The sequence below is a fragment of the Aptenodytes patagonicus genome, chromosome 13, assembly GCF_965638725.1.
Source record: "Aptenodytes patagonicus chromosome 13, bAptPat1.pri.cur, whole genome shotgun sequence".
NCBI lineage: Eukaryota > Metazoa > Chordata > Aves > Sphenisciformes > Spheniscidae > Aptenodytes > Aptenodytes patagonicus.
The window spans coordinates 14192555-14219833 of NC_134961.1; the positions used below are offsets into that span (position 1 = coordinate 14192555).

General features: G+C 44.0%; 1 long non-coding RNA gene across 1 annotated transcript in view; it reads right to left on the reverse strand.

The window, feature by feature from the left end:
* The window catches only part of LOC143166765 (uncharacterized), a 140543-nt gene that overhangs the window by 12770 nt on the left and 100494 nt on the right, over positions 1–27279 (reverse strand). Inside the window, exon 2 of the long non-coding RNA XR_012996446.1 lies at positions 19219–19268. This is a non-coding gene — a long non-coding RNA (uncharacterized LOC143166765). The remainder of the gene's footprint in view (positions 1–19218; positions 19269–27279) is intronic.

Here is a 27279-nt window from a genome sequence, read left to right on the forward strand (position 1 = left end):
GCTTTGAACATTTCAAAATGGCTTTTCTTTTTTATAGATGAACAGTTCAGCAGATTGAATTTTGAGATATTGCTGAAGAGATAAGAAAGGTGAGAAGTCAAAAAAAAAAGAAAGGTGGTAGGACACCTACTTTCTAAGCACTGGTAAGATCATCTGAGGAGGTTGTGAAGTCTCCACAAAAACAGGTTAGATGAGTAAGCTGTCAGGAATGGCTTAAGCATTTCTGATTTTCCCTGAGGGCAAAACAAACTTTCAGGATCCCTTCCCACCCAATATTCTATGATTCTACAGAATATGCTAGCGGGTGAATGAAGGGGACAGGAGTCCTGACAATTCCACATGGAAACACAGATGAACTCAGTTTCCTGTCTGCAAATTGTAGGATGCTAGAAAAATACTTTCACAGCCATATGTATTAATAAACGGTATGATTTTACTGAAAGGATCTAAAGAAACAATTGCAATAAGAAGGTCCAAATCATGGCCTAAGAAGCATTTGCAAAGAGCATTATTTATCTATCAGAAAAAGGAGACGTGAATTCAGTGTTTCTGAAAGGCTGGCAGCACGCAATAAGCAAGTGCTGCATTTACCACTCCAGCGGGCAATGGCAGTATGACATACTGCAGCACTAATGAGCTTCAGCCTAGGCCTTTGTAGGCAACTCCTTTGAGTAGTTCATTTAGGAGACTAATTTAGCCTTTAATTGACCGAGATCATTCCTTTGGCTGACAATTGTTATTTTGCATGAAGATACCTGGCTGTTTCACACACGTTGCATGCACTGCGACTACTTCTGGACCGAGATCGCTAATTCCCTTCAGAATTCATGGTGATCACAACCATTAGAATGAACAGCTAAATACAGCTTTTGGTGGCCAAATTTCAGTTTCATTGCTGTCAGAACTTCAGTTATCATGGTTGGGCTATAATTTTTGAGGCTGGTAAAACCTCAGTTGTCATGTTTGGAGTTTCTTTAACATTTATTCTAAATGCACAAGTTTGATTTGTGTAGAATGGAGTGATTTGCAGTGGCTCAGGGATTTGGCAAAGAGCTTCACATATTTCACCAAAATTCTGTTTGGCCTAGGGGGCATTAGAATTCTAGAAAAAGAATGTGCTTTTTTATACAGGAGTAGTTTGTAATAGAATATGTTCCAAAATAATTCTGTGTAAAAGATGAACTAAGACAAAAGCAAAATGATCTTTGCCTCCCCACCATGGGAATTAATTCCGATTCAGAAAACATATGGAATTGGAAGAGTCTGATCTGACACATTTTGCAAAATATATTGTGGGTGAAAGCAGGGGAAGGAAGCAATTCTGTTACCATTAATCTCGAGCAGCAGGCCTGGAGGTGAATCACTTAAGTTTCCTTTCAGTAATCCTCCGAGCTGCCTAGGATCCTTACAGAGTGTTAGGGAGCAGAAACATTTGTGTAAATCGTATCTAGTAACAAACCAAATTACAGTAAAAGCTCTTTGATGAACAACAGAAAGGAGGAGACTGCTGAAATCAGCTTCCTTTAAGTAGGACAATTTGTGTTATTTGGAGGCATCTGAACATTTGGAAAAGTCTAGGAAGAATCTGAAAACGCCGTATTTTCTAAAACAAAAGATAAAATTGTACCCTTTTTGGGTCATATAATTTTGACCTATATTTACACGTGGTTGCACCTGTGGGCTAAGCAAATACATGATGTGTGAGGTCCTATTTTTACATTAAAATTTGGGGTTTTGGTAAATGCAAATGATGGAAGAAGTTGACATGAATACATTTGCACCAGTTTGCAGGTCGCCTCGTTGCAAAGAAAGAGAGATTCATCACCTTCATGACCTTAATACAGGGAAGGCTTCTGGCGTTAAGTCAGTCGGTTACATGTTATGTATTGGTAATGTTTTCAACTTAAGGCTGAGAAACTACAAGCTCTGAAGAAGCCAAGGAAGAAATATAATATTTGAGCATGTTTACTGTAAAATGAAGGGCTATTTTATCTCAATCAAATAAAACAAGTGGACTGCAAATCTGATACTGAAATAAATCCAATTTACTCTCATGTAATTGCTTATTTGATTCTCAAATATGACATGAAGTTAGAAAAATTGATATTCTGTCACTTCTGTTTCAGTAAACTTAACTCAAAGAAGTTGCCCTTTAGGTGCATCTTGGATGGAACAGTACTTGATCTTCATCCCAAGGAAATCAGTGTATTAAATTTCTTTGAAAAATTATTATCCAAACCATGACGCCTTTTCAGACAGTGTTTGAACTGCATACTAAAAAGATCAAATTTGCCCTGAGAGCCAGCACAAGCACAGAGAAGATGAAGTACTGTAGTATATCCCCCCTCTGCAAGAAAATGTATCAGCAGTAAAGGTACAATATAAGCTCAGATGAATACAGTAGACACAGAAACTGCAGAAGTCTTGTGGGCATGGGCCATCTTCCTCCTTCTTGCTCCCTCCTCCCAGCCAAAATAAAGACAGTTTTATATGACCTTGATGTGCCTCAAGCATTTAAAGAATAATAAGTTATATAGACACTATACTGTCTCAGCCATTGTCAGAATACTATATCCAGCACCAGAATCCACAGTGGGTGAAGTTAATAAATTGAAAAGTGTTAAAAAAAACAAAACCAAAGGAATAATAAAAGGGGGGAGGAGGTAGGAAGAACACCTTTTCTGCTGAAAGTTTCCGGAGGTTGGAAATGTTTATTCAAATAAAAAGAGAATTAAGATCACTGTTCCCAATTCAGACAAAAAATTGAGACTATGTTGTTTAGCATGGCAGACAAGGTCAGCAAGGTAGGCTGGCTGACACTGCAGCTGGGCATCTTAAGGAAAGGTCGGCAGCAGTGATCGAAATAGCCTATAGAACTTCTCACTGAGGATTCTTAGGGAATAATCTTCATCATCTGTAGTTTTAAGGTCAAATCAAGGCAGGTTTAGGAAAAAAAAATCCCCCTAAAAGGTCCAAGACATAATTAATTCATGTCTGTGCAAGCTGAGAGAAGATTACAAAAAATGGTCCCTGTGATATTTTTTTTTTTAGTTTATAAACATAGGAAAAAGGTTGTTCTAGAGAGATTGACATTTTTAGTGATATGTTCTACTTTAATTGTAAAGAATTTCAGATTAGTTCATATGCTTAAAGTTATTAAAATTAGTGTTACAGAAACAAATATTAATAAAATGATGATGAGGTAGGACAAGTTAAGAGTGTGGCATTAAGTACTGATAGGTATGGATTGCCAGTTTGTAGTAACTGAGAACATTAACTGAGATCTTCCAGAGCAATCCAATTCCACCCTTTCAAGAATTCCATTAATGTATATTTATACTCTGTATACAATAACCATAACTATCTCTAAAACATTTAGATTTTGTGTAATATGTCCTGTTTCCCCTGCTATTATACTCTTGATCTTTAGATAATAAATAACATTAGTTTTCTAGGCTTGTCAAGACATGTCTCTAGGAGGATCTGTAACATCCAGATAACCCTTCGATCCATCCTTGTATCTTCCTTGAATAAGAAGTTTGATGCCATGTTCTTCGCCGATGGGATCATTTCATTCAGATTTCACTGTGATTCTACATTTTCTGGTTTACATCCTGTATTTTTCTGGCACATATTTGCCTCTAAATCAATTTAGCCTATTACATGCAGAGGGAGAACTGGATACATTTCCAGGCAAAATATTTGCAGACAAAAAGACTGACAGAAAGCACTAGAAGCAGCTTTAATTCAGTACTTAAGTGTGTAGAGTAATACAAGTCAGTTAAAACTTGTCTTCTTTTGCTGTGCTAGATGTGATGTCAGGTCAGGAGACAGCACTCATTTATACTACTGTCATGATTCTCGATGCCGATGTCAGCATGACTGTAGAGGAGCGTAATACAAGAAGATGTGGCTGAAGACACAATAGATCCACCTGATCCAGCGATTGCTCAGCTTCCTATGTATTTTCATGACAAACCTCTTTTTTGAGCTGCTAATAAGTCACTGTCATATTTCAGGCTGAAACTCCTCAGGCTTGTAAGCTCTAAATGAACATAAACCTAAGTTCATACCAGGGATACATCCAGGCTTCCAGCTGAAGACTAACACTGATCAGTCAAGGGTACAAAACACGGAGAGCAGAATGCTGTTACTATAGTGAGCGCCGCAACAATCAATGCGTTCAAAATGGGAATCAATCTATTGAGGCTGGTAGATTGCGATCAGCCCTTGCATTCTGGTTACAGTCCTGTCTGCAGGAGCTGGGGGCAATTTAGTGAGCTAACGGGAGGCGGGGGAGGACCACTCAGCAACATGCTACAGTAATGTTGTCTAGAGGAAGTGAAGCATGGACACGAAAGTCCACATTGTGAATAAGCTAAGCTTTTAGCCTTGAAACTGTTTATTTAGATGACTATGGGAATTTTTAATGTAAACTTTATCAATATTCTCATTTGAAAAGTATGTATTAAGCAGAAAATAATCTTTGACTTTTACTTCCTCTGGTGGAATTTAATTTAAGTGAATCCAAGGATACTGTGAAGAAGGTACAAGCAGCCATCATACTTGATGATGTGTCTGTCTACACAGCACACAGGGTATGGTATGAAGGTACTAGTTTTGGTCCCAGAAACAACCCTGTCACACCAATGCAGTGACTTATTCATGGCCATCTCAAAGGAAAGCAAATGTCAGTGGCTATCTAGCTCACTTAGGCTTCCAGAAAAAAAAAAAACAACAGTCTCCATGGTTTTTCTCCATCTCAGTTGTCTTCCAGCGTTCTCCACAGTCATTTCCAATGCAAGACCTTCCCTGCAAACCCCATTAGCTTTAGCTCTGACTAGTCAACCCTCTACGGCCAGATCAATGGTAGCCCCTTTCATCTAACAAGTGCAGCAAGGCTTATTTTGTTAATGCCTTCTGCTTGGGTCTCTGGAATATGCTTCTGTAGATCGTTTGTGCCAGAAAGATTAGCTAGAGGAATATCTGCCTAAAGTAGATACTAATGGGGCATAAAGATGCCAAAAATGTCAGAGTGCTCACAGACCTAGTTAGAGCTCAAAATATTCATCACAACAGTCATGTCACCTGTAATTCCTGAGGGCTAATTAGAGAACTGGCAGGCATGCTGCTGCCATCACAGCCTTCAGCTTTGCAGTCGCCGTACTGACCCAACCCAGAGACTCAGTCCGACAGCCCAGGGACAAATACGGGATCGATTACCCATAACTTTTTTTAAACAAGGACACAGTGGATCTTATTCGATTGCATTTTTAATATTTCCTCTGTATTTTTGCATCACCGAAAGTGCTGATTTGTACGCCAAGTAATTCTTTAACCAAAAAAAGAAGGTAGGACAAGTCAGATGCACCTGAAATACGATATACTAAAAAAAAAAAAAAAAAAAAGAAATGCAATCCAGTTTTCTAGATTTTAGGGTAAAATTTTGCTAAGTTACACAGATACGAGTCATTCCACCAAAACCAGGAAGTTAGCACAGCTTTACTCAGTATGAGGAATAACATCTTATTTTGCAAGATCTTCCTAAAAATCAAAAGTATTAGAGCATGTGAAAGTAAGGTCTCTAAAACTGGGTGAACCATTTTCAGTGAATCCCCACTTCCAAAACATAATCACTGTCTCTGATCAGGAGTTTTCTACAAGCAAACCACATTTTCTTCTGAATTTACTCTTCACGATTACTTAACAAATGGATTATTGCAACTTGTTTCACTGCCAGAATTTGTGCTTTGCAATTGATTACCCGAGTCATGATTATCCTAGAGGAGAACATCCCATGGGAGAGCCACGGGGCTCACAAAGAATTTTCAAGACCTGTGTATGAGCATCTCCAGGGTGTAAGCAAATGTCCATTTACATTTGCACATGCAGTTATAGCCCTTTTAATTAGGAACATGGATTTATCTGTATAAATAAGTGTAGGGCAGCATTATAGCCAAAAGAAATCAGTGACTTGAACTCTCTCACTTCACCCCATTATGGACCTATAAGTGTTGATGATTATTTTAACAATAAAACATGAAGAAAGAACAAATCCCAAAGAAGATTTAAGTGATTTGCAATGTGTAATGAAGCGTAAATCTGTGCAACTGAAACAAGGGTTTGGACCAGTTCTTCAGGCTGGAATAACCAATATTGCTACGTCACAATCAAAGCATTGGTGTTGGTCTAAAACTCCTACCCAGGACCTGGCCATTAAAGGTCACTAGACGTAAATCAGCTTTTGTCTCCAGCCCAACCAATCTAGTTTTTGCCATCAGGATTTTGCAGAAGGTCCCAGGTGGGGCAGAGAGGACAGAGGTATCATGGAGAGATATGCAAGAGGGATAAGCAGAGTGGGATTGAGATTAGAAGATTCAGAAGCTGGGGTGAGTTTGGTTAAATGACCACATGGGGGTTTTTTGTGTTTAACCAGAATTATTCTGTTTAGAACTCAATGGAAAAATCTTATGTTAGCATAACACAAGAACAGAACAACAACGTCTTCAGTTCCAGTATGTAGTTATGTTTGCCTACCAAGACTTTTTTTTTTTTTAAACTGTAGAATAAATACCTGTCCTGATTTACATCTAATGCAGTGTATTACATTAATTTTTCTTCTGTGCTCGCTACATTTCTTTCATCCCCACTATCGCATTATGTTAAAACCAATGTTATTTCACTGTTTCATTAAAGCTCTCATTTTCTGCCTGGCTCAAAAAAAGTAGATGAAAAGCCTACAACCTGATTTCTCCCCCCCAAAACGGAGTATCATTGGCCTGCTTTACAACATATGGACTAGGAACAAAGGTGAAGTCACAGAGCTGAGCATCAGGAACTCGCTTGAAATGGGAGTGGAGGGACGACAAACAACCCACAAACCAACGAGAATGACACCACCAACAACAACAACAAACATCTGAAGGAAGAAATGCGATAAAAATTGGGTAAAATCATCTCTTGAGTGATGCTGGATGAAATCCAGACCAAAAATCACTGAACAGTGGAGCTGTTCCAATTTATGCCACAGTAACATCAAAATACTTCCTTCTCCTCTATAAACATCCCCCAATTCTTTCTCGAAAAGGGAAGAGTACCACATGTGAGGTGTTCTTAAGCAGCATGCTGAGCACCAAATGTGAACTATAATTCATAGTCCATGCTTAATTAATCATAATTTAGAAGGAATGGCTCTGTTAATGCTTCTGCTAACTACCTAACCTGTTTTGAGCAACGCAGCCAGAATTTTAGTTGTTGTGACTTGCTATTGTGAGTGACAGACAACATATACCTTAGCAGCTGTCAAAGACAACAGCCTTCCCTCAATGAAGAGAAAAAGCAATTCTTGGAATTACAAAAAGGCTGAGAAAAGCTGTGAATGAGAAGCAGAAATGAAAGTATGTGAGGGTGGAGAACGTCATCTATTATGCAAATCCCACTGAAAACCAGTGGAAGGAACCCTACGTAATCCAGAGCCTTGGGTCAAGCTAAGACTTGAATAACCTTAATTCAGCAAATGAGCAATTTCCAAGTGATACAACTGAAAGAGAAGAGGTCTGCTATCTCCAGATACTGTTCCGGAGTTATTTTTACATGACAGCCAGACAGCAAATCCTCTTGATTTAGGGGAAGAAGCTTTACGTTTATGCGTTGATATTTTTGATAATCAGAAGGAGCAGTTAAAGACAGACTGGCTCGTTGCTCTACTCGATTCAGATTCTGACAAAGCGAAAACAGAAGTTAGAATCATTAACACCACATGCACAGTTGATGGACCTGGAATCATCCTCTCTGCCCCAGGACATGTTTATGGGTATTAGCAAGCTGGACTTCATGGTTCACAATTTCTCAGCCGTATAAGCTGGCAAGAACAGTGACTTAATGAAACCTTTAAATCCTCTGGCCTAATTTGTGTCAGCCATCCATCACAGATACGTGGAGATACTTTAGAACTGCCCAGCGCATATTCAAATAAATGTTTATGCTAGAAAACATATATAGAAATACCATAATGAGAAAGAATTATATTGCAGAACTCTGATGTGTTTCTACCAAAAAAAATTGGCTTATTCATCCCTGCCAATTGAAACTTAGGGGCAATACGGAATGTATTTTTCAAACTTCTCGCAATATCATTCCAAAAGTCTCCTGCAGCCCTCAGTATTTCCGGGCTTTCCAGCCAGGAGGAGTTCAGCTAACTGTATTCCAACCTGTCATCGCTAGAGTTTGGGGTGTTTACTTTTTCCTCCCTCTCCACCTTCTCATTTTTAGCAGCTATTTTCCATCTCAAACCAGTAAAACCTGCCATGGAAAGCTGAGCTCAGCATTAGCAGAGCACCACTCTCGGAAAAATCTCTTGGAAAACTATCAAAACAGGTAACGAGGCACTTTTCTCTCTTGAACACCGATTCCTGGCTGTTGCGAACATCGTCAGAGTATGAACCGAGGGAGCCCTACAGCACGGCCAGCAAACGCAGGGCGGAGAAACGGTTAGGAACAGGCAGCGCTACCCCCGTTATTTAACCAGCTACCAGCAAGCCTGGGGGAAAAACAGGACGGCCTCGAAACGCCAGGGAAGCGCCCGAGTTCAGTAAAACGCGCCAGCGGAGGGGCGGCCTCCGCGCCGCCTGCGCCCGCGGCTCCGGGGCGCGGCTGGGAGCGCCGGAGCCTCCGCCCCCGCGCGCCGCCAGGTGGCGCCGCAGCACCGCCTTCGGGGGCGGCGCGGAGCCGGAGACCCGGCCCCGGCCCCCCGGCCCCGAGCCCCCCCGGCCCCGGGCCCCCCCGGCTTCACACTTAATATCCATCCCCAAGTCCGTCACAACCCCGGCTGGGAGGTGGGAAAGCTGAAGGCGTTCGAGCAAGCACGGAAAGGGGCTGACTCCTGCTCTGAATCGCTGTGGCCACAGCCTCCCCTGCGGCGCTGGAGCTCGGAGCCCTGCAGCAGGCGAGGAACAGGGCACCCTGCAGCAGGACGAGCATCCGTGCTCGGCTTGGACAAGATACGTAAGGCTGATGCGGCTCCTGGCCCGTGATGGTTTGGGTGGCCAGTGAGGTATCTTTACTTGGTACATAGGCTTCCTATCCCATCACTGTTTTCACTTCAACTGAAAAGCCAATTTTCATTTAGATTTGGCCTTGAAAAGGACAGAAATCATTTCTTCTTCTAATGTTGCAATTTTAGTAGATGCCGTGGCCACAGCACTTGCAGAGTTAGCTGCTGCCCAGGTAAGTGGGATTCCTGTGCGCCAATGTAGGATGGACGAGAGCACTCCCTGGGTGAGAGCAGACCTGACACCCTCAGGGCCAAACGCGTGGCCTCATCTACAGTCGCTGTGAATTTTTTCCTCTGTCCAACAATGGAAATACTTGCAACAGCGTGATCCCGAAAAAATACCCATGCATGAATAAGTTTACTCAAATTCACAGTCCCATAGAATCCAATTAAACAACCCAAGAGCATAAAGTTATTCATGTATTCAAGGCTATGGACAGCTGTGTCCAACATTTATTTTGGTCTGGTGCCAGTTACAGTAACCGTCCCTTTATCTGTATTTCGTTTCTCAGCTATACAATTAAAAGTTAAATTCAAACCATCCTATTCCCAGTGGACCCTCAAGGATGAAACTTTTATAGGTCTTTAAATACATTATGTATCAACTACTTGTGTCTGTTTTCTAGCAAATCGCCCATGGATTCTATGGGGAAAGCACAAAAATGAATTATGTATTCAGGATTTTGTGCCAATCTCAGTGTGTAATAGTTACAGTGTTCAGAATAAAAGGAACATAGCTATTTGATAATTAATTACACTCTAATTGCATTCACCTGGGAAAAATAGATAGCACTAAGAGGCAAACAGGGGTCAATAATATTAATATAGTTAATCACTAATCTTGCATATACAAGTACCAATTAGTTAAGCAGAGTTAAACAGTCAGTGATAATTTGCATGAGGAATTCTGAATGTAGAGATAAATTACACATGTAGAAAGTAAAAGAAATGAAGGTATCAAACTGAAAGTGATCTATTTTCCTTTTTTCAGGTTATATTTAAGGGACTGTCATCAAGGGATGTCAGTTTACATTTGAGGCTCTGTGTATCCTGGAAGTCGAGCTCACCTCCGTGTTACTTTCCCTTTAGTGTAACAAAAGGTACACGCTTGGTGCATTGTGGTTCAAAAAGGAACGTAAGCAGGAGACGTCAATAGATGTTAAGTGCTGGGAAGAGGAACAGACCAAAGCACAGCAAGGTTATTTATTGAATCTGGCTTTAAATGTGGCAGTTGTGCCTACACCACTCTCTCTGTGCTGGTATTCCCATACAAGCCCTGCACATGGCTGAACATCCAGATCTTCAACTTCAGTGAGATGTCCGGACTACGCTGAGCATTAAATGCATACAGAGCTGTTTTATGGGATTAGAGCTTACAGGAGAACACGCAGAGGCTGTAGCAGTTTGGTTTGGTACTTCTTTTACATATCAGTTAGGCAGCGGAGAAAGCAAACGAGGCATAACGTTGACAAAGAAGGGTACCTGTGCTGCTAGGAAGCCTCCCTGAGCTGTTTTGCAGGTGGTTCCCAGCACTGCACACCCAGATACCGGGTGATGGGGGTGAGCAACTGCATGGAAAGGCATTCCTCCTCAGTTATTTTCACAAAAGGCTGCTTTCTGCCCCGTCCAAACAGTGATTGTCAGCAGCAATAACAATGCAGTGTTTGTTGTGGGGTCCAAGGCAGGCTTATGGCTGCAGCAGCAGGTTAACCCCCGAGAGGAACAGGAGTGCTGATACCTTCCCACCACCGCAGCCGGACTGTGTGCGATAGAAAGTGGCAAATTTCTGGTCTCACACTTCTGCAAAGAGCTTCTCTCCACATACTGGAGTCCAGCTGTGCTATATTAACATATGTAAGAGAGATGGAAAAACAGGCCTATTTGCTTTTATATAATGACAACCAGATGCTACAGTGCAACTTGGCCTAGAGGTGGCTGGAAACTGGCTGTCCGCTCAGGGAAGGCAGTTGGTCCATCCACAGGCAGAGAGGAACTGCTGGTGAAACTTTATGACTTAAGGAGGGTGGGGCCCTGGTCTTTCATCTCACAGAGGGGGGAAAAAAAAAAAAAAAAAAAATAGATGGAAACAGCCTTAACCACCACCGATTCATAAGATATTGCACCAAACCACAGAGCAGTAAATTTTGGGCTGCTATTTTGAGAGCTCTTATTAATCTTCAGTACAGCAGAGCTTTTCTCCAGCCATTAGGTCAGCAGTAATGACACAACTGAAGAGAGTCTTTCATGGGTTTGATAGTACAGAGCTCGCCCAGGACTCCTTGGCTTGTGCCTACAGTATCTGGGAGTCACATGTGAACTCCAAGAATAGCATAAAAAAATCAATACTGTGTATCAGCGCTGCTGATCACATGCATTTAGCTTGGAGCAGTCAAGAAACAACAGCTTAACACTTACAACGAATGAGAGCATAAGATTTGTGACCCCAGTCTAACGCTTTCCAAGTTGAAACACTGATGGCCCTATTTCAGTTGATATCAAGTCCAAATGGCTGAGCGTTCCTTACGGAAGACGACAGCCGCAGGCACTCGCACAGCACAGCGTCTCCAGGGCTGCTGGATTCGGAGGAGCTCAGCTCTGCCCTCGGCCTAAGCCAGGCTTCCCCTTTCACCCACCTTCAAATCAGATGTTCTCCTCAGGCATTTCCAGGGTAGGGGAGGAGAAAATTCATCACAAATAAGCCTTGCAGCATGCAGAGAGAGCATCATGCTCAGCTATTAAAGTTAAGTTCTGCTATTGCCCATTTATATTGCCGTTTAGTTACTATGGACCGATGCCTCCTCTCTTGAGACTTGAAGCTAGTTAAGCATTACCATCTTCTTTCCCTTTTCTAATACGCGGTAGACATAAGTACTGCCCACCCTGCTACGTGGGCTTCATACATGATCAAGTAGTTCTATACAATTTTGTTATTGTCTTGCTAACTACTGCTCTTACGACTCAAAAGCACTTGCCCCTCAGATGGAAGGGTGGAACCCAAACTTCTTGGCCAGGGTGAAGAACTATTATATACTATTCAAAGTGCATTATTTTTAGACTGAGCTATGCTTGAAGATACTGACTGTAAAATTATCTGTAATGAAGTTTCTAGACCTCATAAGGACTCTGGGATTCCTGTGGGGCTGTTAGATAAAAAAGAATATGCAGGAAGTCACAGTCATTTCACAAACAGCAATGAAGAACCTGTTCTATTTGATTACAGCACATTTGTAAAACATTTCTCATCTGAAGTCCATTGAATGAAGAGCAGGCTGTCCAGCATGAGGCTGGGATCAGGCCCTGGCAAATTATCTGAACACAGCTATTAATGAACTGCAAGAATCCAAGTATGCCTTTGCTGGTGGGATCCATAGCTCGAATTGATTATAGACACAGCCACGTACATCCCAGATCCTCGGGACCATTATTCTCCCATAATAGTTCTAACCTTGAAGAGAACTTGAGCTCTCTTGTCAGTCATTTGCCTTACAATAAGTCTACATCCTTATGTATTCTCTCTGCCAAAAGGCAACTTTTAAAATGCTATAAAATAAAACTGTGTACAAATTAAACAGTCAACACATTTTACTGCTGCTCAGTAACTAAAATGCTTTCACTGTGCTATGCAATCTATAACTGCTGAAATTACTTTCATGTGTGTTTATAAGTCTTCCTATATTTTCTCCTCATTACTCCAAATACATTTTAAAAGCTTGTTAAGATAGATTTGTTGGCATTTTGTATCTAGCTGACTGTGCATGTTAAAGGCTTTGAATGCGACTTTCCTAACTTGAAACACACTATTTTTCATGCTGCTTGTTAAAACACGTATCATTCCAACCATGTACATTAATTGGCTTGTCTAGGGAAACAGGCTCAGTTTATGAAGTCTGTCATCCTGCTTTGTAGCTTAATTATAAAATAAAATTATTTTCCTTCCCCCTAGTCAGACTATTTGCTCTGGGTTTGTTTTTTTTCTTCCTCGTGCTGCTGTTTTAAATTCCAGGGTTGTGTAACTGATCCGTTAGGTCCGACTTCAGTGGCTGCTCCCAGGGCTGGTGGTTAACGCAGCGTTCATTAGTAAAGCTGCATGCACTGCGAGGGTCCTAAACTGCATTTGTAAACATTTGAGTCTGAGATATGCTGAAAGAGAATCACATTTAAACTAAAGTCTGCCATTTACAATAAAGTCAAAGGACTATTTAAGTTATTGCATGTTGACTTGCGATGTTCTGCGTATACCCAGTCACTCTGCAGCACAGTGGGGGCTGCCACATATCCAGAAACCCAGAAAGCAAGAGACCTCAAACATGATTTCCAGGTAGAAAGAGACAACAAACCTGTAGAAAACAGAGGCGTAGTAACTGTTACCAGAACCAACCCTCAGTGACAGGAACAACATCAAGGTCCTTTGAGATGGACCTTCTGAATAAAGTGTCCACAACCTAAGATACCATTCTTAACTCCACTGGGGTTAGTCCTAAGGGTTTTCTTTTCCAGTAGCAGAGTCCTTACTCAATGATCTATGGCACAGCTAGAAGCCAAGAGCAGCCCAAATCAGACTGTCCAGGTGAACAGTCAGGGAGGTGAACCCTGGAGGCTCACTGCAAACCGCGAGGCTGAAGGATAAAAATCACGGTCTCAGCAGCTATAGTCCACAGCACAACTCCCAACAACTTCAGAGGCACCAGGAACTCCCCCATGAAAAAGAAAAAGGCCTTATTTCTACCAACCGAAATCTAATATACTAAAGAAGGGATTTTTAAAAATATCCAGCACTATAAAAAGATTCCATGAAAATTAACTTTCTTTGCTACGCCATCCCGCTCATAGTCTAAATCCACGGTTCCTACCCAGCAAATCTCAGCTCCCAAAACTTCCTCTCTGCTGAAGAACCCCACCTGGTGAGTTGAATTTAATGCGACTCTTCAACAGTGGAGTGTTGTAAAACAGCAGGAACCTGAAGCACTATAAAACTTTTAAAATACCTAGGTATGCTAAAACCTTCTTCCTTCTCTGACGCACTGAGTACTGCACGTTTTAGAGGTCTGATCCTGCAGCAAGTCTTCTGAATCATAAGCCAGAATCTTGACTGCCTGCTACCTAATCAATACCCCCAATTATTAACAGCTCCAAAGCACTTTTCCATAGCCCTTCGGGTTTTTTAGGATGGATAGAAAAGGATAGATATGCTTCACTCACATGATTTCCCCCCCCCCCCGTATTTATGCTGTGAAAAGCCCTCATCATTTAGGAAAAAAGGCAAGGGATACAAATGGAATACAGTATTTTTCAGATTTACGTAGAGCCACAATAATTTCAGACTGAAACCAAAATTATCAAACTTCACAATACACATACTACTGTAAACTTTGCTTCTTATCACACAAAACCTAATTTCCCTTTACAAAGAGATCAATCTTAACCAAGACACAGGTCTTCCAGCAAGCAGACCCCTCTATAAAAATATGCAGGTAAAAATCCTTACTTTAAGAAAGACACCAGGATCCTCAAAGTTCTCCCTTCAGACTGAGCCAGCCCACTCCCTCCCGTGATGGCAGGAAGGACATATGTGCCAAAGAGTTATTGGCATCATCTGTAACTAGGCATTCTGTTAATGATTTAGGAAATCTGTTAATGGGAAATTAATTGGAATCAAGATCAGCCAATTGCACAGATTTTCCCCTTGATTAACACGCCCACTTATCGACAGGATGAATTGCAACTTGTGCCATTTGCTGATGTGGCTGAGCCCTGGGGAACTTGCTGGTGTGTTTGCAGTATGGTGGCATTTAACGCGCCCAAGAATCGGCCTGTGCTAGGAGGGTTCGCAGAACTGGAGGTACCAAAATAATAACTGAGCAGGGAGAGCGAAGCTCCTTCCCGCACAGCGCCTGCCCGAGGCCTGCACTGAGCTGGGGATGGAGCTGATGGCTCTCATCTGCGTAGTTTCAGACTTCTCACTTCTGAAGACTAGAATGACAGTATGGTGGCAAACATGGTGTAAGACTGACTATGAGCTGGACAAATGCAGCACCTGGACTAGAATTAAGAAAGTACTAAGTGGGGAAAGGTTAGCTAAGTGAAGCCCAGCGCAGCGTATGGTGCCTCCCTGCTATTGCGAGGGCTACAGCCACCAGGGCTTCAGACTGTCAAGGTCTGATCGCTATTAAATCTTCATGCCTTGCTTTGCCAGCACTTGCGCTATTAGAGATAGCCTACAGACAGCATGTCTGCTCAGCCTTTGCTCTTCCCCCCCCCCTTTTTCCTTTTTTCTTTTTCTTCTGCCCCCGTAAGCAGCAAGTGCTGGTATTTGTACTGTGATTATGGCTAAGGTCAAATTTTCCTCTTTCTTACGTTTGTAATTTTGGAGGCCTCCTGCTGAAGTCATTGAACTCAGATTAGCGCAAGGCAAGTGTGGAACCAAACCAGGTCAGTAAAGGCCCCGCAGAGCTGCTGGGCTGAGGGCGCTCAGCCCCCCAGGAGCGCTAAGCACCCTGAGCGCTCTCCTTTGTCCCACTGTGTCTTTCAACGGCCTCTTCAGAGTGTGCCTGAAAATGCCCCCAGCAAACGCCAACAGGTAAGCAGATATTTGCTTCTTTAGTCCCACAAGTATTACCAAATTATTTCTGAATAACACCCAGATGGGATTACCACAAGCGTTCAGATTTGGCCTAATGCTGTCCACCATCACAGGAAGAGCACGTCTTTCTATGATAGCTTGCAGTTGGCCATGTAACTTAAGGCAGTCCATTTTCATCTGAGTTCAGTGTTTTACAATTCTGCATTAAATACAGTGAATGCTAATGAGAGAGCCCTGTAGCTGCTCGGACTGGTCTGTAACATGGAATGACAGGTCCCGAAGGAGAGGATCAGACTCTCCTCTATCGCCACAAGTCCAGCCGTGTGATACGTTGCTCTTCTGACACGTTTTACATGCTGCCTTGTGAAGAAGGACAGCCTTTTATCTCAGGTAAGAGGCAATGGGTTGGAAGAAGCTGATGATCAGCTTTGCTTTTGCATGGAGGCAAACAAGCTGCAAATTACCTGCTGTCGGTAGGAGCCTGAAGCCACAGCAGAAGGCAGAGTCCTGTGGCTAGGCAGGGTGCTGGGCTGGAAACAAGATGTGCATTAAAAGGGGGCTATAGTGCATGAAGGGTACTGAGCCTTTTGAGGCAGAAAAGATTTTGCAGAAGAGATGTCTGCATAAGTCACATCTTTATAAACAGGGATATATGGAGATGAGAAATTGCTCCTAAAGCTCTAAGAAAATGAAGATTTACTGTTTTAAGTAAAAAGGGAAAAACGGATGCTAGGCTGTCCCCCTACCTTGCAGGAAAAATATTACTTCTTTGAAGTTTTGACGAATAGCTGTAAGGAAGGCTGAGTAGGCTTTGCGCGCTTTCAAAGACAGAGATTGAATCTGAGGTCGCTTAGGACAGACCGTGATCGACCTCTGCTTGCTGTGAGAGAACAGTCAGGTGATTTTGTCCGTCATGGTGCTCCCGTGATGCCCGGGGTGTCCCGCAGCAGCATGTGCCTTCCCGGCCCCCGGGCAGCCTGGCCACACACGGGGCCCGGGGCTCTGCAGGATTTGAGCACTGAGAAATCCCCCAGTACCCAGTTTCATGGGACGGGGAAACAGTTTTAGACATGGTCTGGGGAAGCACTGAAATACCTTGCTCTCGGGTGTAACAGGAGTTCCTAAAACACCAGACGGAGCAAGACGGTGTGGTAAAGCTACCGGTGACCTGCAGTCAGAGTCTGCAGCAGAGTCTTTCCACCGGCATTTGCCCAAGAGGGATGAGCCAACATCAGACACAAAATCCATCTTGTGATGCCAGCGCCAGTCCACTGGGCACCCGGCATCAAGGCACATCGCTCTGGCAATCACCACCTGTCACAAATACCCACATAAATCACAAGCTTTGCATCCAATTAGTACTCAAAAGAGTGAAGCTTTTTCTGCATTTAGAAATTTCTAAGAAATAAATCTCCAAACCACTTGCTTTCAATCTAATGCCTCCTGAGGGTTTGGAGGGGGGTTATTTGTTTGGATTTTTTTGTTGATTGTTGTCAGGCTTACACTGAATGCCAAGCTTCTGTTGATTTTTACCTGTGCATAAGAGAATATTGGAAATAGTGGAGACTACAGTTTACCTTGCAGGAGACCGGTGCCTCCAAGTCAGTAAGGGTAGATACCACCCCCCATCATCTCTGAATGCCCACAATCTATACAGGGAGCATTGTGGATACATTAGTGTTCAAAACTGTCAGCTGTGACAAAATAAAAGTCTTTGAAGATTAACCAAGGAAAAAAAGTCTTTGAAATAGATACTGAAAAGTTATGTCGTCTTTTCACTTATCTCATTCTAAAGCTTCTGACACTGGTCTCTCAGAACAGAACTGACCAGGGGTTTCTTCATCATGCATGAAATTATTTTATTTCATCCTGGTGGAGGAAATGACATGAAAACCATGCAGAAAATAGTCAAGTTTTAAGTCTGACAGGAAAAAAAGGCAAACAGAATGATTTCTGCTAAGCTCAGAAATAGTATCCCTCCTCACCCACTGACCATCCCAAACCGTGTCTCTGTGTGGAGCTATTAATTAAAAATACATCAAACTCCATTCAGTTTGCAGGCATCAGAGAGGCTTCAACTGGAAAAGATTAACCCATCACTTCCTCTCATGCCACTTACAGAAACCACACAGTGCACAGAGAGTCCCAAACAAAAATGGGATCTTATTTTGCTGCAAGACAAAGTTGCACGGCTCTTCTTCAGTCAGTCAAGCTGTTAATAATTACTAGATGAGTGGTAGCATTTTTTACATCTTCGAAAACTTCATGAATCATATTACACAGAGCTCAATTCCCAATATTAACAAAACTAACAACTCACTTCAACAGATTTTTTCTTTTTTTTTTTTTTTTTTTTTTTTTTTTTTTTTAAGACTGATGGCTAAGGCAGAACAGATTTTTAAGATGCTGCAAATGAAAATGTCTTATGTGATCTCTTCCACTTGTGAGGAGGTAGGGACTGCGTTTCTGATGAAGGGCACATTTATGTTCTGGGCAGAGGTATGTATATACACCCACTCAGAGCCTACCTTTCTGAAAGACCACTGGCTACCTACATCTCTCGAGTATGCTGCTTCCCATTATTTTTAGAAGTAATACAGGGAACAAAGGATTTCCCTTTTCCCTCCTGAAAGCAGAGGTGCTGCTGCATTGAACAATTTACCGTCCCTTGTGAATGCCCCGGCCTGAGCAGGAAGCGGAGAGCTGCTGTCTGGCTGCTCGTGTCACCCACCACGAGTGCCCTGAAGTTGCGTGTGGGGATTGAGGCACCTTTACTTCAGTTTAGGATAAGCTACTTGTTTGGAAACCCAGAGCCTGGAGTTCATGTGAGCAAGTACTGTCTGAGGGAGCTGTACCGACTGTGGCCAGCATGGAGCATGTGCACCATATTCTGTGTCGTGACATGTCCAGAGCAGCAGAATAACTTCCCTCAGCCAAAGGTGCACGTCAGATGTGGAGGGCTGGGACTCCCAGGCTGTGGGGCTTACTCTGAGCCTTTCTCAGTTTTGCCATCTATAAAAACCAATCTCCTCTGTCTCATAGTTAAAGCAAATGAACAAAACAAAACCAATAATGAAAGTACCACCATAACACGTAACTTACTGCAGCTCCTCTGCTGCAATGGCTGTGCTCTGGCGTGCTGGGATTTGCATTTACCACCGGCTGTGAGCACACCTCCCCTGAGTTACTGAAGCTCGGCTGATGAGCACCCGTAACTCAGTTAAACAAGAGGAACTATTGCTTTGATTGTGTGCCTGTACTCTGAAACCATTTGCCTTGCTACGTGCTGGAGTCCCTTGAGAAAAGCTGGCAGAGATGCATAAATTGGCAGCTGAACCTTTCCTCAAGGTGCCAGTGCATGGAGCTCAAGTTCCTCCACTCCCCAGACAGATATAGGGGAATGTGCACCTTTCTTGGAGACTGCTGCCCTTGCTATTGATTCTGCAAAATAAGTTGTCATCTCTGAGCTGCCATCTCATCTACATCTGGTACCTGAGGTCCAGGAACCTTTTGGAGCCATTTGGGGAATAAGCAAGCTGAGAGCATTGCGGCAGCAGACAGGGAGACGGTGGCCAGATGTGCATACCTTGTGCTGAACTCGGCAGGTCTGGACTTCTCTAAGCGTCGTCTGTTTACCTGTTTGAACACAAGATGGTTCATCTTTTAGGCTTATATTATCTTTATCAGAAATATGCAAGAGTGATTAGAAACATAGCAGCAATTGCCTGTCTGACCCCACATATTCCACACACACACCTTTTTTTTTTTTTTTTTTTTTTTTACCAGAGGAGGCAAGGATTTGTTAGGGCAGCCGTTCTGGTTTCAGCTGTAATGCACCACTTATACATATATCCTAGATGGATATACAGCTCTTCCTTCTGGCTACTTTCGTGCTTGCTTCCAGTCTTCCTCCTCCTGTAATCCCATCCTGTGATTGCAGTTCCAGTTCCAGAGCAGTGCCCCCATGGAGGCGGAGGAGCTTTGCCAATTTTTGCCGCCTGAGCATCAAATCACAAGAACATACAAGGTTTACAGAGCTCAGAAATAATTCCATGGGGAGTATAACATCTCCTGCAGTGCCAGCTGGTTCTATTTGCTGCAGTGGAAAGTGCCTTCAGGCCTTGGTCTTGTCAGTCTTTGCTGGCTACGGTGTCAAAAATGATTCAGCAATGTGATGCTCTGAATGCAATGAACACTGGAGGCCCCTGGTCCCACTGCTCGGCAATAAACTTCGTTTTCTGGGGTTCTTGTCAATTCTAATGGAAGAACCAAGATTCATGTTGCTGCTCTGAGCAGCTTGTGGGCCAAGCTGAAACCATGCTTCACCAGTGCATCCCTAATTGCCCCAGGTCCTCTTCTCCAGCAGCCACCACACACTCAAGAAGCTGCCACACGTTACCAGCCTGTGTGGCTGTGTCTGGTATCAAGCCATCTAGACCAACCTGTACCACATCCAGGATTTAATATGGCTCTGCTTTCCCTTCCTGGTGCTTGGCAGACACAGAAGGACAGATCCCAGAGCCCTCAGGTAAAAACAATACTCTGCCCCATCCCCGGCTCAGCAGTGTTGGGCAGACCCACAAGACAGGCAAAGGATCTGTGTTTACTGATTCCTGCTGTTGGCTTCCAAGCTAAGGTGCTGTCGTGGTTTAACCCCAGCCGGCAACTAAGCCCCACACAGCCGCTTGCTCAGTCCCCCCCGGTAGAATGGGGGAGGGAATTGGAAAAGTAAAAGTGAGAAAACTCGTGGGTTGAGATAAAGACAGCTTAATAAGTAAAGCAAAAGCCGCACACACAAGCAAAGCAAAACAAGGCATTCATTCACTCCTTCCCATGGGCAGGCAGGTGTTCAGCCATCCCCAGGAAAGCAGGGCTCCATCACGTGTAATGGTGACTTGGGAAGACAAACGCCATCACTCCGAACGTCCCCCCTTTCTTCTTCCCCCAGCTTTTTATGCTGAGCATGACACCATATGGTGTGGGATATCCCTGTGGTCAGTTGGGGTCAGCTGTCCCGGCTGTGTCCCCTCCCAGCTTCTTGTGCACCCCCAGCACTCGCTGGTGGGGTCGGGTGAGAAGCAGAAAAGGCCTTGACTCTGTGTCAGCACTGCTCAGCAGTAACGAAAACATCCCTGTGTTATCAACACTGTTTCCAGCAGAAATCTAAAATATAGCCCCATACTAGCTACTGTGAAGAAAACTAACTCTACCCCAGCCAAAACCAGCACATTCTCCACCCCTTATTCCATACCATTTACGTCATGCTCAAGTCCCACACTATCCAATACATCTGCATTAACCACCACCACCCTTCCCATCCCTTGATACAATACACAGATAGCATTCCCTTAGTCTATGGACCACCCCCGTGAAATATCTGTAAAATGTCCATAAATGTCCACAAGTGTCCACTGAATTCATTCAGTCCATGACTTTGGGCTCCATCTGTTCTGGTGGTCACTCAGGACAGGAGAGGTGGTGTCTTGCATGGAGTTACAGGGCACCAAAGCCAGCTCAGGTCAGGTCACTGCTGCACTTGCACTGCTTCTTGTAAGGCTTGTCCTCCATTGGCTCAGGTGGTTCCTGCTATAGTAATTCCCATAAGATGCAACTCAAATCCCGGGTTACAAGAGTTTAAAGGTATTTCCATTACAATCTCCACCCTGGTCCCTGTGGACCAGACCATCGGGTTTAACATTGCAATGAACTCCTCCCCTTGCCCCTGCTCCGGCTTGGATTTATCCACAGGCTGCAGTCCCTTAGGGGAGTACCTGCTCCAAGTGGAGCCTTATCTATGTGCCACAGTCTCTCCAGGGGTACACCTGCTGCAGTATAGACTTATCCACAGTCACTTTGAGGTGCACCTGTTCCAGCGTGACCTTCTCCATGGACCACAATGCCTTCAGAGATAAACCTGCTCCAGCCTGGCCTTACCCACAGCCACAGTCCCTTCAGGAGTAAACCTGCTCCAGCATGGCCTTACCCATGGCTGCAGTCCATCCAAGGGTGTACCTGCTCTGTCGTGGGCTTATCCATGGCCACACGCTTTGAGGTGCTCCAGCATAACCTCATGCACAGCCACTGATGCTTCAAGGTGTACCTGCTGCAGCATGGACTTATCGACAGCCACCGATGCTTCGAGGTGTACCTTCTCCAGTGTGGACTTATCCTTGGGCCACAATCCCTTCAGAGGTGTACCTGCTGCGGCACACACATAACCACAGCCACAGACGCTTTGAGATGTACCTGGTCTGGTGTGGACTTATTCATGGCCACAAGCGCTTCGGGGTGTCCTGCTCCCACGTGGACTCATCCACAGGTCACAGTCCCTTCGACTGGAGTTCACACTGGAGTTCCAGCCCGTCCAGTACAGCAGCACAGAAACAGCAGCGATGCCCTGGCCATCTGCCAGCCTCTACCATATACTCTACCATAACTCTACCCCAGCCAAAAGCAGCACAGGTACCTTACTTATATAGAGATACATTCCTGCAGGTAGGCACTGTGTTTGTGTGTTATATATGGAGAAAAAGAAATGTTATAGGCTTGTTTGTCTTACACCATATACAGAGTTAACACTAACGCTGGTTCAACAGCACCTTCAGCTGATGATCTTTCTTCCCTGTTAACACACATGCTGCTGTTAGAATGACTGAAGATAAAACCATGTCCTGAACTATCCTGTATTCCCTGAGCACAGTGCCTTAAAAATCGAGTTCCCAATTCTAGCTTACAACTGCAGCAATAATTGAACAGGGAAAGAAGAGTAGTAATTACCATGACTTTTTAAGGCAGTTAGCCCAGAGCTGTAATACTGCCCCTGTACACAGCACCCTGCGTGCCATGGTGCAAGGGCAGATATAGCCCCTTCCTTTGCCAGCCTGGTGGGTCCATCCAGCACTGCCGGTGCTCTGTGCCTGTCACAACTGTATGATGCCCCTAACCCAACAGCCTCACACTGTCCCCAAGCTTGTATCCACCCCAGAAGTTCTTGCGTGGGGTCTGGCCCCAAGAGCAGCCTGGGGGTGCCCTGGGGAGGGAGGAGAGTGGGACACAGCACCCCAGTCCAGCACACTGTCTCCATTCCCATGGCCCCTCGTTGTACAGCCCGCAGCCCTCCCACACACCCTGCTTTCGGCCCCTGCTGCAGGGCTGCAGCTTCGTTTGGAGAAGAATTCGGCATCAATTCAATCTAAAACCAGCAGTTTTAAAAGCGGTACCTAAACCGACATTCAAACAATCGTAACTCCTGTCATCAAAGTGAAAGGGTTTGAACTTGAAAGCAATTAGACCAGTAAGTGTAAAACTCGCTTTGAATTAACCTGAGAGCCTTGAACTGCAATCCTGAAATGCACTGTCCTAAACGCCTGTGGGAGTAACTGCCATCGTCTAGCTAGTGGAAAACAGAGGAGAGGAGAAGCAACCCTGTGTTTCTCTAAGGAAAGATCTGAAGTAGGGGCATAAAGCTGTTATATACGGCACTTCCAGGCCACTGTTTTGGCCATTTGGAGCCCATAGTGAGGTTATTAAACCTTCTCGCTACAATCCTTGTGTACCCTGTCTTGGCCACAGGTCTCACACAAGTCCCAGGAGGATGTGGCCCTTGGTGGGGCACCGCTCACGTGCTGCCTATGTGGGCAGAGGTCAGCGGGGCTGGGGGCTGGATGGGAGCCAGGTGCAGGGAGACTTGCTGCTCCCGTATGCTGCACCAGCAGCTTTTGAACTGCGACGGGCACAGCCAAACAGTAATGCAACAGCCCTCCCTCAGCTGCTAGAGGTGCTGTTTTGCACGTTGAATAATGGCACTCTGTGTCTGTCTCAGTTATTACGAATTCACCAGCAGTATTTAATTAATTATCACAGACATCTGTTTGCACTAACATTTATGACTCCAGGTAGATCGCACACTGAATCTGAACTCTGTCTGCATGTGAATCTCGATGTCAACCTTGATGTCTGAACTGACTGCTCCCTGGCTTTGCTGTAACACGTCTGACAGCAGCAAACCAGGGGCATGTCAACTCTGCCATGCCAGAGGGTGATGGCCAGGAGTGGCACTGATGTTAAACCAGCCAGATTTGGCACAGGCAGCAGGCTGGTCCTCCTAACAGGCTCCCAGGCAGGAGAGGGCTGCCACCATCAATACTTTTATTGCCGTGGCAAGGCTGTCCCCAGTCCCTGAGCTGATGTGTCACCCTGGAGAGCAGCTCCCTGTGAGTATGCTCTCCCTGTGAGAAGGTGAGGCCATATACATATATGAGTCTCTCTTGAGACCTACAGTGTGTGAGCAGCACATTCCCTTGACAGCAAGTTTATCTGCCTGAACACATGCTCATATCACACCTTTCCCACTCAAGGAGTGCTACCACAGGAATTTCACATTACATTTAATCTGGTGCAACTGTAGGTTTCTGTCAAAATCAGCAGTTTGCATTCCCTCCAGCAGTTTGTCCCTGCCCCAGGTTCCTGTCCCCTTGCTTGTGTTAAATTTGATGACTGGGCTGATCAGAGGGAAAAGGTAGGGTTTGGGACTTTGTGGAGGGTTTTTTTAGTGAGTTAGTTTTCCATCAAGTTTGGCCAACCACCTCTGCAAGATCCAATGCAAAAGGGACAACAGGAATGCAAAGCCAAGAGTGGAGCTGGGAGTGCTTCTGACAGCACCTGCAATTAAATAGGCTTAGGTGTAACACAAGACTATACCTTAAAGGGACTAAGGATGTTTATATAATCTGAAAGCCAGAAACAATGCTGAGGAAGACAGTGAAAACTGGAGATAAGCAGGAAAAGGCATGCAAAATAGCAGAGAGATCCATTAATACACTCCGATTCCAGGCAATAGATCTGATTCGCCTTTCACTCATGTGGAACAAAACCCATCTGCTTCACTCACGTTGCTTCACACTAACTCTGAACTCATTTAGGATTTGTTCAAAATCCCACAGCCTACCTGAAAACTGGGCTGTCAGTCATGTCCCACTGCTGGGTTTCATTGATTTGTGTGCTTGGGTGAGATCAAACATGTATAGCCTTGCAAAATTCAAAAGGCAGATCATGTGCAAAGAAGTTACCAGATACACTGCCTTCCCATGATGGGTATAGGTGAGTTTTTAAAATGGTTCTGTATTTAGTTATTTGCTCCTTTGAGGTCACCAGATCTTAGATGGCATTTCCCCTTTAGACTTCCTTTAAGCAATTGTGAGGTTTTTTTAACTAGAAGCAGAAATCTCTTGGATTCTTTCTGACAGCTGATTTCCATTGTCACCCAAAGAATAACAGGCTCTAACTTCTAATCTTGCATTGTTCATCTTTTAAACTAAAACCTGGCAAAATCATCTGTTAATGGAGGCAGAAACATTTGCATGCTAATTTGCTTCTGAATGATTTTAAAAAGATGTTACTGGCAGCTTGGAGGAATAACTATTTAAGAAGTCTACCCAATTTAATATTTTTATTATTGTTTGCTCTTTATACAACACCACATATGTCCCTGGTGTTTAACAGGGACGCTCATCATTTAGGTAGCACTTTACATTTTAAAGACCCACAGAAACATTAACTGTCTAATCCTTGCAAAATCCCTTTTTGGAAGACGTTATCTTTCCTCTACAGATGGGGACATTTCAGTGCCACATCTCTGCGTCTTGCCCAAGACAACAAAGCAAGAGGCAAGAGCAGGCTGGCAAGGGGACGCCTCGTGCTCGGGGCTAGCTCCGGCCATGCTGGGTGGCTTTCCTCAGCAAGAGGACAGCCTCGCATTTTAGAAGAGCGCTACCGGATTCCTGGTCTGCTGCCCATTTCCATGGGCCTTCCTGCCTCTCCATTTATTCATGAATATGAAGCAACCCCCCCCTCCTAAAATTAGAGTACACTTTGTATCTGTATGTGGTATGTGCTTATGTGCAGCGTATGATGTGACACAGTGTAATGCAACTCCTCTAGACGTAAACAACAACTCAATCTCTGTAACTGTAGTGTCGGAGACTCCAAGTATGGACAGCATGGAAGCACATCTGAGCGCTTCATACCTGACTCGGCTGCTAGAAAACAGTATTAACCTTCACATATGTGATTATCACCTACATGAACGCGAAATATCTTCCATGTGATCATTGCTTCAGAGCAAGATTATCATAGAATCATAGAATAGTTTGGGTTGGAAGGGACCTCTAAGGGTCATCTAGTCCAACCCCCCTGCCATGGGCAGGGACAGCTTCAACTACATCAGGTTGCTCAGAGCCCCGTCCAACCTGACCTGGAATGTTTCCAGGGATGGGGCATCCACCACCTCTCTGGGCAACCTGGGCCAGTGTTTCACCACCCTCAGCGTAAAACATTTCTTCCTTAGATCTAGTCTAAATCTACCCCCCTTTAGTTTAAAGCCATTCCCCCTTGTCCTGTCGCAACAGGCCCTGCTAAAAAGATTCATAGCCAACCTTCAGCCGACACTCAGTGTCACAACTACCCTGCTTGTCACCTAAAACCTGGGGACCGTTCTTGCTCCAGCCTGGGCTCCCAGGCTTGATCCCACTGCCGCCTGCACAGGAAGCTTGCTTCACAGCAGAACAAGAAATACCCGGAGTTTTTATTTGTTTATTTTCAGGCCTTAAATTGGGGAAGACAAAACCACGGTGCCTCCCTCCTAGAACTGCTGCCTTGTCTATTAAACCAACAGAAAATGGTTTTTCATTTTATATAGACACTACTAACTTGAATTTCCCAGCTGTCATCTGACAGATATGAGCATTGGGAGAGAAAAATAAAACAAGCATAGTGTATAAACAACCCTAGGGACTAAATTTTGCAGACTCTGAACATCTATGATGTGCAATTCTTTGTTTGCTGAGGTGAGCAAGTACACAGGGAGAACTGTACACAACAATTATGTTAAAACACTGCACAGCGCTTGAGCTTTAAATCTCTCAGAGGGACAAAACGTAAGTGCAAGTTGCTCTGAAATGAAAAGAGATATTTTCATCTGTTTCTTTAATAGCAAAAGGTGAAGGTTACAAACAAGGCAGCCGGCCGGTGTGAACAATGGTAGGTAATCTGAGAGCACTTGTATTGGAAGAACTGTAGACATCCCTGGGATGTCACTATGGACCTCAACTAGAGACCCTGCAGGGATGAAACAGAAGCGTTGTTCCCAGAATTTCTGATTAAAAAGCTAAAAAAGAAGAAACTAATGAGTTTTATTCCACACAGTATTTCTATTAAAAACCAGTGGGATGTTGTAACATAAATGGATGTATAAAAGATGACGCATACTCTCAATGGCTGCCACTGCAGGTGCATGAGGTTTGCTCAGGAAGGAGAGCTCTCATCCTGGGGACGTCTTTGGAGGGGCCACATGCTCTACAATGACAGCTCTTAAAAAAAATGCCTCCCCTGGCAAAATCTGTAATATCGAGCCTCAGATGTATGCCTCTTCTCTTTGAGACAGACAACCCAACACTTTATAAAAACAGATCTCAACATCTGGTTATTTGTCATTTTTTGAGAGAAATGTCTATCAGTGACAGCACCTAATTTCTCACCAGCATCCTCCACTCTTCCAAATTTCTTCAAATCATTTGATGGATGTCCTCCTTCCCGGCTGAACTTGTTCTCTTTTAAGGCTTATTTTGAATAACTTACTGACACAAAACTC